At 45.8% G+C, this 18,989-nt stretch overlaps 1 protein-coding gene across 1 annotated transcript in view; it reads right to left on the bottom strand.

Moving 5' to 3' along the window:
- Positions 1–17,405, bottom strand: part of LOC138763900 (very long chain fatty acid elongase 4-like) — a 65,377-nt gene extending 47,972 nt beyond the window's left edge. Inside the window, exon 1 of the mRNA XM_069938865.1 lies at positions 17,314–17,405. The gene's annotated coding sequence lies outside the window, so the exon portion shown is untranslated. The remainder of the gene's footprint in view (positions 1–17,313) is intronic.
- Positions 17,406–18,989: the final 1,584 nt, after the last annotated feature.

The raw sequence follows: 18,989 nt of genomic DNA, 5'->3' as shown, positions 1-18,989 counted from the left end.
TTATTCAACAATTTAATCTAAATTAAATTTATATTCATGACATTTTATGCAATAATCATTCTCACTGCTCAACCTTGGGTCTGGAAGAGAGGACAAACATTATGAAAAAGCCTATCAGTGTGTTACACACTAACAACCCTTTTAATTATGTTGGGACTAAAGGTTTTTGTTAATACTAACACAGGAACAGCAATGGAAAATTTACCAGACAATGGCAAATTCAAGATAATAGTTTTTATTAAACTATTAATAACATAACATTTCTTATTTAACCCCATTATGTGAAAATGTAAGAGAGTGTGTGTGTGTGTGTGTGTGTGTGTGTGTGTGTGTGTGTGTGTGTGTGTGTTTATATACAGTAATTCAAAGTCAATCTAAAAGTCTTGCTTGAAGGTCTTCAATTCTCAGTTCAGAAATAATTAGAAAGCAATTTTAAACTTTATATCTTCAGGTCTCTTTACCACAAAGTGGTTTTCCAAATGAAGAATCTCCCCTCTTCTCAAAGACAGTGAATGTGGTTATCTTCTTCCACAATGAAGTCACAAACCAGACAAGGGATAATAAAGGAAGTGGCCATACACAGAAATAGACCCAGTAGAAATCTGTCCTCTTTTCCAAAGAGATAGGACAATGGTCTTCCTTATTTCAAAAGCCACTGATTCTGTGTTTCCTTCCTTCTAGGAATAACACACAACAAACAGCACCAATTCTGTTTACTGTAACTCAACTCTGTCTTTCACAAAGTTTCAATCCCTGCATGTCACGGGGTTTTGACTTCTGTGAACTCCAAGCTGAACTGTTCCAAAATTGAAGTCAAAATGTCCAAATTTGGTAATATATTTCTCCAAATCAGTTGACCGTTATCTCATCACCAGGGTAAATCCCAATTCTTGGAAACCACGTGACCATCAGTTTTAGTTCTACCAAAATTCTGTTCCTTTTCAAAACCATTCCATATCCATAACAACCTCTGACTTCATCTCTGTTCAAGAGGCTTATGTGGCTTTGATTAAAAATAGATGGCTTCCTCAGCAGTTCTTGAATAATTAAGACTGACTTGAAATCCATTAGCTCTGTCTGTCCAAGACAGTGTTGACTCCGAGAATGAACCCTCTTCTCAGAGAACAATAGTTCTCTATAAATGTGCTGTGACCTGGTGAAACCCTCTATCAACCCACAGCTAACTTACTAAGAATACATCTACAGTACTTTAACTCAATAATTTACTATACTAAAACATTTTTTATAATATAAATATAGTCTAACATTAAATTAAAGATGAACATAAATCCATTACAAGTGAAAGCTCCTGTTAACAGCACAAATGAAGAAAACAGACAGTTTTCTTTGTCAGCAGCTAAAAAAAGAAATGACACAAAATGGCTGGTTTGAGGCAATCAACACTTCAAACACCAGAATTTAGCAAAAAGGTAGTGAGAAAATAAAAGTCCAATTAAACATGCACAATTCTAATATTTGTATAGATACACAATGTTACACAATTTATAAAATATTACTATTCACGCATAATCTTCAGCTGCATCCACTGGAGCAGAACTCCAAATTGGTTAATTTATTATTCTAAACCAATTTAACAGATTCAACTCAGCAGAGAGCAAGGAAAGGATGATCTTGCCTTCAATTATATAGTTTAAATTATTTTTTAAATATAAAAGTCATATATTTAACCATTAAGCAATAAAAGATGCTTAGGAATCAGGTCTTCATTCTTGTTATGAATATTATTGATTCTGGCATAATGATGAATTGTGTGCCTTTTCATCTATGGCAAGAAGGTCACCATAACTTGCTCAAATAGCTTTTAAAACCACATTGCAAAACATCCCATCAGCATCAACTGTCTCATCTGTGGATCAATTTCTAGTTCCCATATTGTCATCTGTAATTATTTCAGATTGGACAGAAAAAAGGGGAAGCAAGACAGCCTTAATCACAAGAATATTAGAAATGCACGTGTTAACAAGTCACTCTCAAAATAAATATTACTCTAATTTACAGGATAAGACCTTATTTCAATGGATCGATCCATGACTAAGACAAAAAAATAAATTCATAACCTGAATATAATGAGGTTTTGGTAATGCAAGGATCACCAAACTATTTCTAGAACAGTACAAATGAAGAAAACAGACAGTTTTCTTTGTCAGCAGTTAAAAAAGAAATGACACAAAATGGCTGGTTTGAGGCAATCAACACTTCAAACACCAGAATTTAGCAAAAAGGTAGTGAGAAATGGCAAGGGTTGCTGTTAATTCTGAAAACAAAGGAGGGGAAAAAACTGTTGGAGGAACCGAGGTCAAGCAGCATCTGTGGAGTGAAAGAGTGAGTGCACTATGCATGCAAACCGGCTCCCAAAATGGCGGTTGCACAATGGCAAAGCGGCCAGCTCCCAAGATGGCGCAGGGCTTTCTTCATCGGGGAGAGTGTAAGGTAAAACATCATGAGATGGGAATGTGTAGGGAGTTACCCTGTACAAGGCTGTAACAAGAAGGGGAGGTGTCCTTGTACTCCTGTTAGGTAAAACATCATGAGATGGGAATGTACGGGGCAGTAACAAGATGTGAATGCATCCTTGTACTTACAAGATAAGAGAGACATTGATGGATTGAGAGGCAGGAAGCTAGCAGGGAAAGGATAGCAACAGTTTTAGTCATTGGACAAGTAATGATATGATGATGTTCTAAGCACATATCCAAGGGTATAAAAAATCACCATTTTGCTGATAACGGCAGAATGCATTCTCCGACTAACCTGGTTGGTCGCAAGTGTTACAATCCGGTAATAAACAACAAAGAACCCTGATTTCGACTCAGCCTGGTGTTTGTCTCACTCATTCATGAACAAAGCAGACCTAACAAGAGACAGGACACATGCGGGAAGAACCCTTCGTATTCGCCGGTGATGTCATTTCTGCCAGATGTGGCGAAAACACAAGTACGTATGAAGTCAGAGCTGCAGGCCCAAATAAAGCAGTCTTGAGTCCAACTCCAAATGTGTAAGTTGTCATTATTTTAGCAATGTGTGTAGCACATCACAATTGGTAACCCCGACGGTTCAGACGTTATTTGGACCAAAGATGACTGACTCATCCTTACATGCAGTCACGTTGAAACTACCAACCTTCTGGACGTCGCAGCCATGCGTGTGATTTGACCAGTTTCAAATTTGGCGAGTAACCTCAGACTCTATGCGTGGCTCTTACATAGTAAGCTCCCTGGACCAGGAGATGGCAAGCCATGTTGCAGAATTTATATATGCACCTCCAGCGGAGGGAAAATATGCAGCATTCAAAAAGCTACTCATAAGGACCTTTGGCCTCCCACAGCACGAGCAAGGCATATGCCTGCTTCACCTGGACGGTTTGGGGACAGACCCCCATCAACATTGATGAACAAGATGCTGACCCTGGCTGAAGGGCACAGATCCTGCATCATGTTTGAGCAGGCATTCTTGGAACAGCTACCCAAGGACATACACCTACTACTGGCCAACTCTGATTTCAGCGACCCCCAGAAGGTGATGGCCCAGGCAGATGTGCTGTGGATTGCTAAGAAGGAGTGTGGCGTCCACCGAATAGGTTATGAGGCCCCACAAACAGAAGCAGTCCAGATCGGGCCCAGCAATAGAATGCTCGTAGCCAAGCGAGCAATGGTGTTTCTACCATCAACGGTGGGGCACAGAAGCCTGCTGTTGTCACCCACGCTGCATGTTCCTGGAAAACACCAGAGCCAGCCACCGCTGATGGCTATGGCAGCTGGTCACTAGGACAGCCTCCTGTATGTCTGGGACAAACAGTCCGGACGCAGGTTTCTGGTCGACATAGGAGCAGAGATCAGCATCCTGCCCCCGACAGGGCAAGACACCTACAGCGGGAAGACTGGACCCACCCGGAGGGCAGCAAATAACAGCACGATATGGACCTATGGCACCGGCACAGTCCAACTGCAGTTTGGCAACAGCAGATTCACGTGGGAATTCAAGACTGGCCGCCATGGACCAACCCCTCCTAGGGGCAGACTTTCTACGAACGCACAGCTTACTGGTAAATCTACAAGGGAGAAGATTTGTCCACTTCAAGACATTTCAGACATTTCCCTTGGGTGTAGCCAGGTTACCAGCCCCACACCTGGACCCCATTGCACTCTCTGAGGATGAGTGCACCAGAATCCTGGAAGACTTCCTAATGGTGCTGGCCCGACAGTTCTTGTCAACAGCCATCATCACCCCATTTGGCTTGTGTGAGTTCTTCTGCATGCAGTTTGGACTGAAGAATGGCACACAGCCGTTCCATTGGCTAATGGACACAGTGGGATGCAATCTGGACTTTGTATTCATCTATCTGGATAATATCCTGAAAGGCAGCAGCAGTTGCCAAGGAACATTTGTCCCATCTCTGCAAACTCTACACTAGCCTGAGCGAGTTCGGCCTCATGATCAAATGCCAGTTTGGGCTCAACACCACAGATTTCCTGGGCCACAGGATTACCAAAGACCATGTGATGCCACTATCTACTAATTCACCAGGCCCAACACAGTCAAGGGCCTGCATGAGTTCATCAGCATGGTAAATTTCTTTTTTTTTTAATATTTTATTTAATCAACATGTATAGGATCATAGTAACTAACAATGACAATCAACTATAATAAGTTAACAAATATATGCTGAAAATATATAGAAAAAACTAAAAACTAAAACTAAAAAAACCCTCCAGACTTTCCCACCCCTCCCCAAACCTAATCTAATCCCATAGCTAAAATACATGATATCATAAATGCATAATAATTAATTTGGATTGCATCAGAGGACACAATAAACCCATCTAACATAAAATAGGTATTCTTTCACACATGGTGAATTTCTATCACCACTTCATACCCTCAGCAGCCCTCATCATATGCCCCTTGTTCACCCTGATGTCGGGTGAGGCCACAGCCACCTTCGTGCAAACAAAAGAAGCCCTGGCAGACGCTATGGTGGTGACCCATCCCAGGGTCCTGACTTCTCTCTCAGTGGATGCCTCCAACGCGGCAGTCGGTGGGGTGATGGAACAGTTGTTCGAAGGATGATGGAAACCCCTGGCGTTCTTCAGTTGACACTCAAGGCCGCTAGAGCTCAAGTACAGCGCTTTTGACCAGGAGCTGTTGGTGCTGGCCATCCAACATTTCAGGTACTTCTTCGAGAGCAGGCTATTCACCGCTTTTACAGACCGCAAGCCATTGACTTTCGTGTTCACGAAGATGTCCGATTCCTGGTCAGCCTGGCAGCAGCGACTTCTGTCCTACATCTTTGAATACACAACAACCATTAAACATGTCTTGGGAAAGGACAGCGTTGCGGCAGATGCACTTTCCAGGCCGACCATCCAGGGCAGCATGTCTCAAGGGGTCAACTTTGCAGCACTGGCAAAAGCTTAGAAGGCAGACAATGAAATGCCTAGCTACAGGAATGTGGTCTCGAGTTTGCAACTACAAGACATCCCCGTAGGCCCAGGTGGGAAGACTCTCCTACGCGACATCACTATCGGTCAACCTCACCCCTTCATCCCAGCAGCATGGATTCGGCAAGCTTTTGACTCCATACACGGGCTTGTGCACCCGTCTATCAGGACAACTGCCCACATGGTCACAAAAAGGTTCGTGTGGCACGTTCTCCAAAAACAAGTCAGGGGATGGGCAAAAACATGCACTCAGTGCCAAGCAGCCAAGGAACAGCAGCACACCAAAGCCCTGCTGCAGCAGTTCGCACCCACCCACCAAAGATTCAACCACATCCACGAAGATATCGTGGGGGCCCTGCCAGTGTAGCAGTATCTCCTCACTGTAGTGGAATGCTTCATGAGATGGCCATATGCAGCCCCAATGCACCGACACAACCACTGACTCCTGCGCCTGAGCACTGGTCGCAACCTGGGTGCACTTTTCAGACTGCCGGCCCACATAACTTCCAACAGAGGTGCTCAATTCACCTCCAGCCTATGGTCAGCCCTAGCAGCTACATCACACAACTGCATACCACCCACAATCAAACAGGTTAGTAGAGCGTTTCCACAAGCACCTAAAGTCGACGCTATGGCTTGCCTAAAGGGGTCCAACTGGTAGACAAACTTCTCTAGGTCCTACTAGGAATCCACACAGCACACAAGGAAGATTTGGACACCTCGCCAGCCGAGTTGGTTTACAAAGCACCTCCCCCGGTCGACCCTGGTGAGTTTGTACCAGTGGTCCAGGACAGACTACACAAGAAGCTCGGTACCCTGGCCCCCATGCCAAGATCACGGCACGGACAGACCCAGACCTGCAATCCCAAAGATCTACAGAACTGTAAGTTCGTTTTTGTAAGAAGTGGGGGGAGGGGGGGCATCGGGAACCATTGTAGAAACTGTATGAGGGGCCATTCAAGGTGCTCAAGAACAACGGGTCCACATTTGTTTTGGACATTGGGGGAAAGAGGAGGTTTTCACAGCAGACTGACTTAAACTGGCACAAGTGGTCTTGGCTCAAATGGTGGAGGTCCAAACACCATGGCACAGGGGCAGATAGCCCAAACAAAATCTGATCCAGACTCTGGGTGTCAGGAGGTGTATCGCCGGTTCTTTGGGGCGGGGGGGGGGGGGGGAGGGAGGTGGGGAGACAGTTATGTGGTGGCCCACTCACTACACATGCGAAACGGCTCCCAAAATGGTAGCCACATGTCGGCAAAGAGGCCGGCTCCCCCAAGATGGCACGGGGCTTTCTTCATTGAGGAGAAAAATCCTGTGCATGGGTAGAACCCTTATTATTCGCCAGTGATATCATTTCCATCAGAAGCAGTGAAAATGGAAGTGCGTATAAAGTCAGGGCTGCAGACCCAAATAAAGCAGTCTTGAGTATAACTACAAACGTGTACATTGTCATTACTTTAGTGCTGTGGGTAGCTTTGCTACAAGATGATGTTTTGTGTTTCAGATCAAGATCCTGCAACAAGGTAAAAAGCAGAATCCTGTTCAGCGGCATCATTCTGAAGTAAATTATATTCCCTTCAATCACATTTGGCTATATTTAATGTTCATTACAGTAAACCAGTGATTCTCAACCTTTTTATTTCCACTCACATACCTCTTTGTATTCCCTACGCCATAGTGCTTTGTGATTAGTAAGGGATTGATTAAGGTGGTATGTGGATGGAAAGAAAAAGGTTGAAAACCACTGTTTTAATTGTATCTAATTGACTCGTGTGCACAGTTTCATAACTCCAAAAGAAATGGGCCAATGACAATTTTTCTCAAGCAAAATATTTCAGTAACAATTGGGACTTGAACAGTGGTTCTCAGCCTTCTCTTCCCACTCACATACCACCTTAAGTAATCCCTTACTAATTACAGAACACCGATAGCATAGGTATTACTTAAATTGGTATGTGAGTGGAAAGAAAAAGGTTGAGAACCACTGTTGTAAATAGACAGCAACATCGGAATTAACCCAGAGAAGTCATTAAGACATAGCAATATGTACCTCAAAGATACCCATCAAAAAAGTTACATGTTGTGATGATGCACGTTTGTAGTGGTGAACCAGCCCCACTTGCCACACATGGTCAGTGGGGCAACAGCAAACAAGATGGCATCATGTGATTGTCTCTTCCAGTCCAGAAGCGCCAATGCGGGGGGCGGGGCCAGAGACAGGTTTAAAGTCTGCAGCGCATTATTCAAAGTAAAGCAGTTGTGTTACTGGAGCTCTCAGCGTGTTGTCTCAGTCTTTTTGCTGCGCTTGCACACAACCCGCTACACGAGTGATCCCAATGAGTCTCCATGTCCTGAAGACTCAGCACAATGGAACCCACAGCTGTAGGTGCCATTGCATTGAAACTGCCAACATTCTGGACAAAGAGGCCCCCCCCCCCCCCGCACTTGGTTTGGCCAAGCGGAGGCCCAGTTCCAGATCAAATAGATGACCTCCAATTCAACGAACAGCTTCTACGTCATCAGTTCACTCGACCAGGAAGCTGCCTCATGGTTCAATTACCTCATCCAGGTGCTGCCAGAGGCTTTTAATAACCTCCTCTTAGGCACATACAGCCTCTCACAACGCAAGAGAGCCACCAAGCTCCTTCACTTGGATGGCCTAGCGATAGGACCCTATCCACTCTCATGAACAAAATGCTCACACTGGCAGAAGGCACAAGCCCTGCTTCATGTTCAAGCAGATGTTCCTTGAGCAAATACGGCACAAGTGGATGTTCTCTACCATTCCAAGTGCGAGGACATAGACTCAGTCAACCATGTTACATGGCCGCCGCCGAGGACAATGCCCAAGTCCAGTCCACCAGTGAACAGGCCCTGCCTTGTCAGAGAACAGAAAGACCTGACCCAAAATGGTGCTTCTACCATCAGCTTTGGGGGGGGGGGGGGGGGGCATCAGCACGCAGGTGCCGCCAGCCATGCTTGTTAGCAGGAAATGACGCAGCCAGCTGACCGAACAGCCTTCTCCACGTCTGAGACAGGATCTCAGGCTGCAGGTTCCTCGTCAGGGACGGAGATACACACAAGATCCCATGGCCTCTCCCTGCGCACTGCTATTAAAACATTTGACAAGAGGTGAATTCCTGTACGTTTTGGCGAGACCACCTACAATTGGTCATTCATGCTGGCTTTGGTGGACAAACCTCTATTGGGTGCGAATTTCCTTCGGGCACACTCCCTACTGGTAGACCTCCAGGGCAGACGATTAGTCAATGCTGAGACTTGTCAGACACTGCCCCTCGGCACGTCCAATGTGCTGTCGACCCAGCTAGTTTCCGTGCAGACTCCACATGGCCAATACAGCTACCTCCTCACTAGCTTTCCTTCCATTCTGCACCCCCAATTACTGCTGCCATTCACTGCACCACACTGTGAGCACTGGCCCACCACTGCGGTCGCGAGCCCACCGCCTGGCCCTAAACAAACTCAACCTCGCCAAGGAAGAGTTTAAATGCATGGAAGAGCTCGGCATCATCCTCTGTTCCGATAGCCCGTGGGCCTCACCCCTCCAGCCAAAGTCCAATGGCAGCTGGAGACCCTGCAGGGACTACAGATGCCTCAACAATGCCTGACTGCTACCCAACTCCCTATATCCAGGATTTCACAACGAACCTCCTTGGCTCCAAGCTATTCTCTAGTCAACCTGATCCAAGAGTACCATCAGATCCCCATGCATCCAGATGATGTCCAGACACCTGCTATCAGCACTCCATTCGGCCTCTTCGAGTTCCTTTGCATGCCCTTCGGCTTGAAAAAATGTGGTGCAGACATTCAGCTCCTCATGATCGTGATTGGCAGAGGCTTGCCTTTCCTTTTTGCCTACCTCAATGACATCCTGGTAGCCAGCAGCACGTCCGATGAGCATTATACACCTGAACCAGCTTTTCAAAGAGGTCCCAGCCAATACAACAACACTAGTCCACCTACAAATTAATGTAGCGATGGACCTCACAGTCAACACATCAAACACAGCAGTAGGCACTGTCCTGGTAAAATTCATTAATGACTCATGGAGACCTCTCGCCTCTTTCAGTCGCCACCTACAACCGCCTGAGCTGAAGTACAGTGTATTCGACAGAGAGCTGCTGGGCCTCTAACTGGTCATCCACCATTTCCACTACTTGCTGGAGGGGCGGCCGTTCACTCTCTACATTGACCTTCTCCAAGTCCTCCGACCCATGATCCACCCAACAGCATGTTAATTGGATCTGCTGTGGAGTAATGGATTATTGTTTTGGAAAGCAACAGATGAACAAACTCGGAAGATTAGGTACGGAGCCGCAGTCCATCTGAGTGCAGTTGGTTGTTCTCAAAGGGTTGTTGTTCGGGTTTGTGTGGGACCCACAGGTTAAGAACCAGACCAAAGTTGAGGTACAAAGCAAAAGTTTATTCCGGGGATGCAAACTGGACAACAAGGTCAATATGCTAGGCAATCCTCTACACACATACACATATCATACGGAAGGGCTAAATATACACTTTGGATATTTGAACCAACAGAGGACTGGGGGAAATTACATGAACGTACACATTCAACAGTTAGGATCAAGATGATACTACATGCCCCCACCCTGTGACTGGTACAGACACGGTTCTTGCTACCTGGCCTCGAGACTCACCCCAACCCAGTGTGAAAGGTTAGCTCTTTGGACTCCTTGTGGCACGTAAGTAGCGAGTCCATAGAGACAGAACAAAGGGGCACATGGATGGCCCTTTATAGTTCTGCAGGCAGTTCTGGGGTGCCAATCACTCAGGGCAGTCTGAGCACCATTGGCTGCTGTGGCCAATGGCTCGAAGCCAAGTGAAGGGGCTCAGCAGGGGTCTGCTGAGGTGATTCACCTGCGCCAATTGGGTGAGGGTCAGGGTTGAGTCTGGGCAGAAAACCATTCTCCATTGGACGGGGACCAGCGGCCAGGGTTGGCTTATGGAGTCGTCACAGAGAAGCGTAGTGCCATTGGCATTAAATGGGAGGTCTTGGAGCTGCAATCCCATGACTGCAGTTCTGAAGCTGTTCATTTCAGGATCATCTTGCTGGGCGTGAGCCAGATCATGGTAGTTGATGTCCTGCACTAATGCAATGACCGCTGGTCTGGAGAGTGTGTCAGTGACAATTGTGTTTTCCGGAGGGATGGTGAACGGCAGTGGTGAATTCAGACATATGAATATATCCAAAGTGTATATTGAGCCCTTGCGTATGGTATATGTATGTGTGTAGAGGGTTGTCTAGCATATTGACCTTGTTGTCCAGTTTGCATCCCCGAAATAAAAGTTTGCTTTGTACTTCAACTTTGGTCTGGTTCTTAACCTGTGGGACCCACACAAACCCGAACAACAACCCTCTGAGAACAACCAACTGCACTCAGATGGACTGCGGCTCCGGACCTAATCTTCCGAGTTTGTTCATCTGTTGCTTTCCAAAACAAGAATCCATTACTCCTAAGCATATCCAATTAACATCTACTTGTGAAGTCCTTATTGGCATCCTTCGAAGTTTTTGCAAAGGTACCTGGAGCCTGGACTGTCTGGCTTGAGCAGAGCTCTGGCATTTTAAATGAAATCTGTTTTGAAGTGTTTGTATGTGACCTACACTAAAAACCCTGCTGCAATTTATCTCCTTTAAAACATATCCATAAAATAATCTGTCACACTATAAATAAATGTTATAAATATTTAAAACACTGAAAGACTGAACAATTTATTCCAAGGCATTTAAATTCTGAAATAAACAGAATTTTAAGAATTTATTCATTAACTTGGGTGATGAAAAAAGCAACTGCAGTGAAGAAACCTACAGGACTCTTCTTGATTAGAAATGTACCAAGGAAGCAGTGTACATGGGAAGGCAAAATAAGAAAACATAACTTCTGAAACTTTTTTGTTATCATTATCTTGTAGAATTGGTTATTGCTGAAGTCAAGCCCCAACTGGATAGAATAAAACCCCCCAGTATCCAGCACTTATGGGGATTGGTAATGCTGGATCACTGAATTTTCTGGTTGCTTGAGAGGATGTGTTGCGTGATTAGTAAACTAACCACTAGGGGGGGCGTCAATTTGAAATATATGCATTTTTTACCGATTTATTTTCTACTTTTTTTTGCCGTTTGCTTGAAATCTGGATAACGGGAATCAAGGGTAAAAGGATAAGGGTTAGAAAATAATATTTAAGATAAAAGAAAGATCCACTATAATCTTGATGAATGATAACAGGCTCAATGGACATATTAAATGGGCCCCATAGCCATATACCATATAACAATTACAGTACGGAAACAGGCCATAATCGGCCCTTCTCGTCCGCACTGATTTAAGTGAACAGTCTGCAAAATCATCGAGGACCCCCTTCCACCCAAGCACACGGCATCTTTCTGCTGCTCCCGTCGAGAAAGAGATCCAGGAGGATCAGATCTCCTCCTCCTCCTAATTTTCTTATGCTATTGATCTACTTGGATAATTTAATCATAACACAATAAATCTTATGCTAACTATTTTTGCATTTATACCATAATTGTGAAGAGATAAGGCATGTCAACAATAACGATTGTAAACAAAACTTACTGAAATCCTATGAATATCTTGGACTTCCTCATACATGTTGGCAAATACTATTATCCTTACACATACCAATTTCTTTGTGTCTATACAACATTTCAGGTCAGTTTACTTTTCTTCCTTCCAAATCACCACCAACGATTTAGGAATTCAACTTCCAATCTCAAATTTAGTTTGGAAAACACATCTTTGCATAAAATTACATTCCACATTTTAAACTGTCATCAAGATTGCTTAGGGAAATCTATATTGACAGTACTCATGGCAATACAGGGCAAATTACTTTCTAATTAGGCTTGCTGAGGCAATACAAGCAATTCTAGCAGTATATCAATTTTCCATAACCTCTTGTCAATCAAGCTAGTAACATGTTTAAACTCTTTTAATAAGTAAAATGAGACTAGGAATGGGTGTATCCATAGAAAGCATGGTTTTAATTAGCATGCTTCACCACTCACAGCATTGCTCAGTGAGCCAATGCTTTCCTAAGCAAACCGTCTTTTCATAAATACATCCTCTCTCTTAATCAATTCATTTGCCGGGTCTTGCATTTGTTCTGCACACCAATTCCTTCCTCACATAAAGACGAAAACAACGGGTGGAGAGTACACAGCTGATCCAAACTCTCACCAAATCAGCCTATGCAGTTCCCTCATCACTGTTCCACTTTATAAACTATGACCATCACTCCACCTCAAACACTTGTTCCTCATTCTCTTCAGTTTAATTGAATATGACATTATATCCTCAAACCTTTCCCCACATAGGAGAATTTTAATTTTGAGAATAAAGGATGCACATAATATTTAAGACTGAGGAAACCTGATGAAGATTTATGAAATTATGACATGACACTACAGTTCAAAAAATTTCTAACCCTAGGGATAATAAATAAGTCACTATTTTTTTTTAATTTAGAGGGAACATCTTTACAAAGAGTAGTAAAAATCTAGAACTCCTTATTGAGATGGGAGATGCCATCTCACTGGCATCCCTGGAACACCTGGGCAGCAAAGACGCATAACATCAGGACACACTTTATCAACTACAGTTTGGTATTTAACACCATCATCCCCTCAAAATTGATCAGCAAACTCCAAGACCTGGGAGTTAACAACCTCCAAACCACAATCAGTGAAGATTGGTAAAAACTTCTCCATCAGTACTGGAGCACCACAGAGCTGCGTTTTTAGCCCCCTGCTCTGCTCACTTTACACCTACGACTGTGTAGCTCGGTACAACAATAATACCATCTACAAATTTGCCAACGATAACATGGTAGTGGATTGTATACTTCAGGAAAGGAGAGCCAGAGGTATACAAGCTACTGATCAATGGGGGATTAGTGGTGGAGAGAGTGAGCAAATTTAGATTTATCCTGGACCCAATGCACCTATGGCATCGTGAAGAAACCCTCAGGAGTTTGCAGAGGTTTGGTATGATACCAGAAACCTCGGCAGATTTCTAGAGGTGTGGTGGAAAGTGTGCTGACCGACTGCATCACAGTCTGGTGTGGGAACACCACCCCTGAGCATAAAGCCCCGCATAAGGTAGTGGACACAGCCCAGGACATCACAAGCAAAACTCTCCCCACTATTGAGTACATCTACAAGGAATGCTGCCGTCAGAGGGCAGAGCAGCAATTATCAAAGACCCACACCACCCACTTTGTTCGCCATCAGGAAATAGGTGTAGGTGCCACAAGACTCGCACCATCAAGTTCAGGAACAGCTGCTACCCCTCCACCATCAGACGGCTCAACGACAAGCTCAATCAGAGACTCATTTAAGGACTCTTACTTGTGAACTTTATTGATTTTCTTTTGTTCTCTCTGTATTGCACAGTAATGTTTACATTCATTATCTGTTTACAGATCTTTTATTTATTTTTGGACTACCAATCAGTGGTAATTCTGCCATGCCCGCAGGAAAAAGGAATCTCAGGGTTGTATCTGATGTCATGTATGTACTCTGACAATAAATCTGAAATCTGAATGTTGTGCTTGAAGCAGGTAACAGAAATAGAATTATTAGTTCAACACAAATATCAGTGGGAGCAAGAATCATAAGGTTATGGGGTAGCAGATTATGAAATAATCAGAGCTGTGTGAAATATAAACACTAATATCGCCTCAAACCGTTCATCTTGGTGCCTCACAGTTCGGCGGGCAGCAACCTCCTTTGAAGAAGACCGCAGAGCCCACCTCACTGACAAAAGACAAAGGAGGAAAAACCCAACACCCAACCAACCAATTTTCCCTTGCAACCGCTGCAACCGTGTCTGCCTGTCCCGCATCGGACTTGTCAGCCACAATTGAGCCTGCAGCTGACATGGACATTACCCCTCCATAAATCTTCGTCCGCGAAGCCAAGCCAAAGAAAAGAAGAAAAGAAAGAAGAAAGAAAGAAGAATACATAAATAGGCTTTCAGTCCTTTGTTGAGCTGCAAGTTCAACATAACTTTGGTTAATAACCTCCACGATCAAAGTCCAAATGCATATGGTGGTCTCTTCATCCATCCAGCTTTATGAATTTAATTACAGTAAATTGAACAAAGTTAAAAATATACATAACTCCTCACTATTATTGCCAATGGCTGTGGTAAAATTCTCGAATGGTAAAATTTTCGAATCAAAACACTCCTATTAGAGAGACCCTAGACCTGACATTGGTCAGATGATGGAATCATGCACTTGAGAGTGTTGTGAGTAGTTCTGAGCTCCCAATCCCTTTTCTGAAATAAAAGGATTATCATAAGGAGCATTTGATGGCTCTGGTACTATACTCGCTGGAGTTAAACAGAATCAGGGTGGGGAGTGGTGGGAGAAATCTCATTGAAATCTATCGAAGACTGAAGGCCTGGATAGAGTGGACGTGGAGAGAAGGTTTCCTTTGGCAGGAGACAAAAACGACCCTTCAGTAAAGAGATGAGGCGGAATTTCTTTCCCCAGAAGGTGGTGAATGTATGGAGTTCATTGCTGCAGACAGCTGTGGATGCCAAGTCACTGGAAATATTTAAGATAAGTTCTTGATTCAGAACGGAATCAACAGTTACAACAAGAAGGCAGGAGAATGGGTTTGAAGAGGATAGTAAATCAGACACAGTAGAATTGTGTGGCAGATTAATGTGCTCAATGGTGTAATTCTGCTCCTATGTCTTTGCTTTTCGCATAATTATTCCAGTACTGCACTGCAAATTACCAGCTTAGATACACTGTCTTTGCGACACCTCACGCTCAATAAATGCAATTCTTAGATGATACTTCAGTTTCTACATGATTTTTAAACACCCCAAGGTCCTAAAAAGTGATAAATAAAGATTCTTTGTTCCATTAAGTGCTTAAGCGCTGGGTGAAAAGCTCATCAGAGTGAACATTATGGAATGCAAACAAGCCAGGACTGATTGGTGCACATACACAGCCTACATCCCACCAATAGGAAGCAAATATATGTCACTATTGATATGCCTGCATCCACAACAAGTCTGGGGCTGTTCAAAACAAAACTTAATTTGGACCAACAACTGATTTCAGAGTCAACCCAAGTATCCTTAAACCTAAAGAAAATCTTCAGAAAATGTATCTTTCTATACTACCCTTTGAAAGTGCCCCAACTCTAAGGACATCAGAGACTGCTGGAATTTGGAGCAAAAACTAAACTGATAGAAGAACTCAGAGTCAGACACCATCTGTAGAAAGAAAGAATGCTGGACAAAAGTGGCAACTTTCTGTCTGCCTTATGGTAGACAAAAGTTAAAGAATTTCATATATGTTACATTCTAAATGTAGTATTACATGACAATAATGGAACCTTTACTTTTAGTGTAGAGGTGAGGGAGGAGCTAGGAAATGGTTCTGTTGAGCAGAGTTGATGGCCAGATGGAGCCAGAAGGGAGAAGAAAGGGTGGAGATCGCAGCAGAAGATGTGCAGCAGTAATTGGAGATATCTGAGGGCCACTGATTATGGAACTGATGAGAAAGGAAGATAAGTAGAACCGGGCAAAAGATCAATGATGGTCAAACTGGAACAGTAGGGAGAGGGTATAGGGGAAGCTATCGAACAGTGCAGCTCAGAAACAAGCCCTTCAACATGGGTGTCTGTGTCAAACATGCTGCTTAAATTAAACCAAAACTCTGCAGCTTACAGATCTTAGATAACCCTCCATTCCTTCATATTGAGTGTGTCAAGAAGACTTTTAAATGCTACTAAAATGAGTGAAGTGTGAGTGATAAGCAGATGGAGCCAGTTGGGGAAGGAGAGGGGAAAAAAAAAGCTAGACAACTGGGGTTTTGTGGGGGTGGGAGAGGTTAGAAAGAAGATCTAGGAGAGAACCGGGGTGGGAGGGGTTATAAAGAAGATCTAGGAGAGAACCGGGGTGGGAAGGGTTATAAAGAAGATCTAAGAGAGAACCGGGGTGGGAGGGGTTATAAAGATGATCTAGGAGAGGACCAAGGTGGATCAGAAGGAAAGAAAAGAACCAAGCAGATGCAGGTTACCTGAAATTGGGGAATTCAATGTTCATAGCCTCGAGTTGTCGAGCACTCAGGTGCTGTTCCTCTAGTTTGTTCGCCTCACTTGAGCATGGAGGCTACATAGGAATCAGGAGTGCAGAGTGGACATGGGAATGTAGAGTCCCCCATCCAAAGTGGAAAGTGGATGGGGGACTCTACAAACCAAGGAGGTGAACAGTTTGATCTTCATTTACAAGTAACCACACACCTTTGGTTCCTTTCTTTCTCCTTCTGCTCTACCCAGATCCTCTCACACACAACTTTCCCCAGTTTCTTTCTCCTCCCCCCTGTACATGCCATCCCCCCTGGACATATCCTCCCTGGACATGCCCCCCTGTACAAGCCCCCCCCCCCAACCCAACCTGTGCTCCCTCTAGTCCTACTCCTGACTAGATTCCAGAATCCCTCGCCCCTTCTTGTTCATCACTCCTCACCCTGCCCCCCCCATCCCACCCCACCCCACCCCACCCCACCCCCAAACCAACCCTCTCCTTCCACACGTGCCCGCCTGGCCCGCCGGGTCCCTCCGCCCGAGTTTGCGCGGCCGCCACCAGCGGATCTCGAGCCCTATTCAACAAGTGATGCAATCAATGACGAGCGGCCGGCGCCGCGCAAACTCGGGAAAGAAGAACAAAAGGAGGCCTCGACCCTTCGCTGCGGTGTCAACTTGTGGGGAGTTTGGGGGGGTGGGGGAGGAGGGGAGGGGGGAGCACCAGGGCCGAGCCGCACTCACCTTGTGGGCCGCTGGACGCTGCGCGAGTTCGCCCGACCGCGGAGACTGGGCGGGACCCCGCGATGTTCGGACGGGACCAGGCAGCTGCCGCCCCCCCCCCCCCCCCCCCTGCGCTGCGCAGCGCATGTGTCGGGGAGCAACAGATGCCGCCGCTAATTCCACCCCCCGCGACGCGGGGCAACTCTTCAGGGGAACTTTTCCTTCGGAGTGAGAGTTGCGAGCAAAGTGCGTCCAAGGTTTAAAACAATAATAATAACTAACGACCGCTTTCAATTCACCCCCCCCCAAAAAAAAAGTGACTTCCAATAACGGCGCTTGCCTGGATCATTCTCCTGGTTCAGCTTTCATTTCGCGACGGGCGCCCTCTTTTGTGGGCTGCCTTCCAATGGGACCCCCCAACTTCATCCCGCGGATCGCGATATTTCCTTTGGGTCAGTGAAACCCCGTCTCTATGGACCCCTGAGGTTGTCCTGGGGAAAGAAGGCAGAGGATGGTGGTCGAGGTTGTTCCGTCTCTGTGCACCCCTGAGGTTGTCCTGGGGAAAGAAGGCAGAGGATGGTGGTCGAGGTTGTTCCGTCTCTGGACCCCTGAGGTTGTCCTGGGGAAAGAAGGCAGAGGGTGGTGGTCGAGGTTGTTCCGTCTCTGTGCACCCCTGAGGTTGTCCTGGGGAAAGAAGGCAGAGGATGGTGGTCGAGGTTGTTCCGTCTCTGTGGACCCCTGAGGTTGTCCTGGGGAAAGAAGGCAGAGGATGGTGGTCGAGGTTGTTCCTAAGGCAGAGGATGGTGGTCGAGGTTGTTCCGTTTCTGGACCCCTGAGGTTGTCCTGGGGAAAGAAGGCAGAGGGTGGTGATCGAGGTTGTTGCGCCTCTGTGGACCCCTGAGGTTGTCCTGGGGAAAGAAGGCAGAGGATGGTGGTTGAGGTTGTTCCGTCTCTGTGGACCCCTGAGGTTGTCCTGGGGAAAGAAAGCAGAGGATGGTGGTCGAGGTTGTTCCGTGTCTGTGCACCCCTGAGGTTGTCCCGGGGAAAGAAGGCAGAGGATGGTGGTCGAGGTTGTTCCGTCTCTGTGCACCCCTGAGGTTGTCCCGGGGAAAGAAGGCAGAGGATGGTGGTCGAGGTTGTTCCGTCTCTGTGCACCCGAGGTTGTCCCGGGGAAAGAAGGCAGAGGATGGTGGTCGAGGTTGTTCCGTATCTGTGCACCCCTGAGGTTGTCCCGGGGAAAGAAGGCAGAGGATGGTGGTCGAGGTTGTTCCTAAGGCAGAGGATGGTGGTCGAGGTTGTTCCGTCTCTGGACCCCTGAGGTTGTCCTGGGGAAAGAAGGCAGAGGGTGGTGTCGAGGTTGTTGCGTCTCTGTGGACCCCTGAGGTTGTCCTGGGGAAAGAAGGCAGAGGATGGTGGTTGAGGTTGTTCCGTCTCTGTGGATCCCTGAGGTTGTCCTGGGGAAAGAAGGCAGAGGGTGGTGGTCGAGGTTGTTCCGTCTCTGTGGACCCCTGAGGGTGTCCTGGGGAAAGAAGGCAGAGGATGGTGGTCGAGGTTGTTCCATCCCTGTGCAACCCTGAGGTTGTCCTGGGGAAAGAAGGCAGAGGATGGTGGTCGAGGTTGTTCCGTCTCTGTGCACCCGAGGTTGTCCCGGGGAAAGAAGGCAGAGGATGGTGGTCGAGGTTGTTCCTAAGGCAGAG

The sequence above is a fragment of the Narcine bancroftii genome, chromosome 5 (assembly GCF_036971445.1).
Source record: "Narcine bancroftii isolate sNarBan1 chromosome 5, sNarBan1.hap1, whole genome shotgun sequence".
Classification (NCBI taxonomy): domain Eukaryota; kingdom Metazoa; phylum Chordata; class Chondrichthyes; order Torpediniformes; family Narcinidae; genus Narcine; species Narcine bancroftii.
This window is presented reverse-complemented; position numbering and strand designations above follow the sequence as displayed.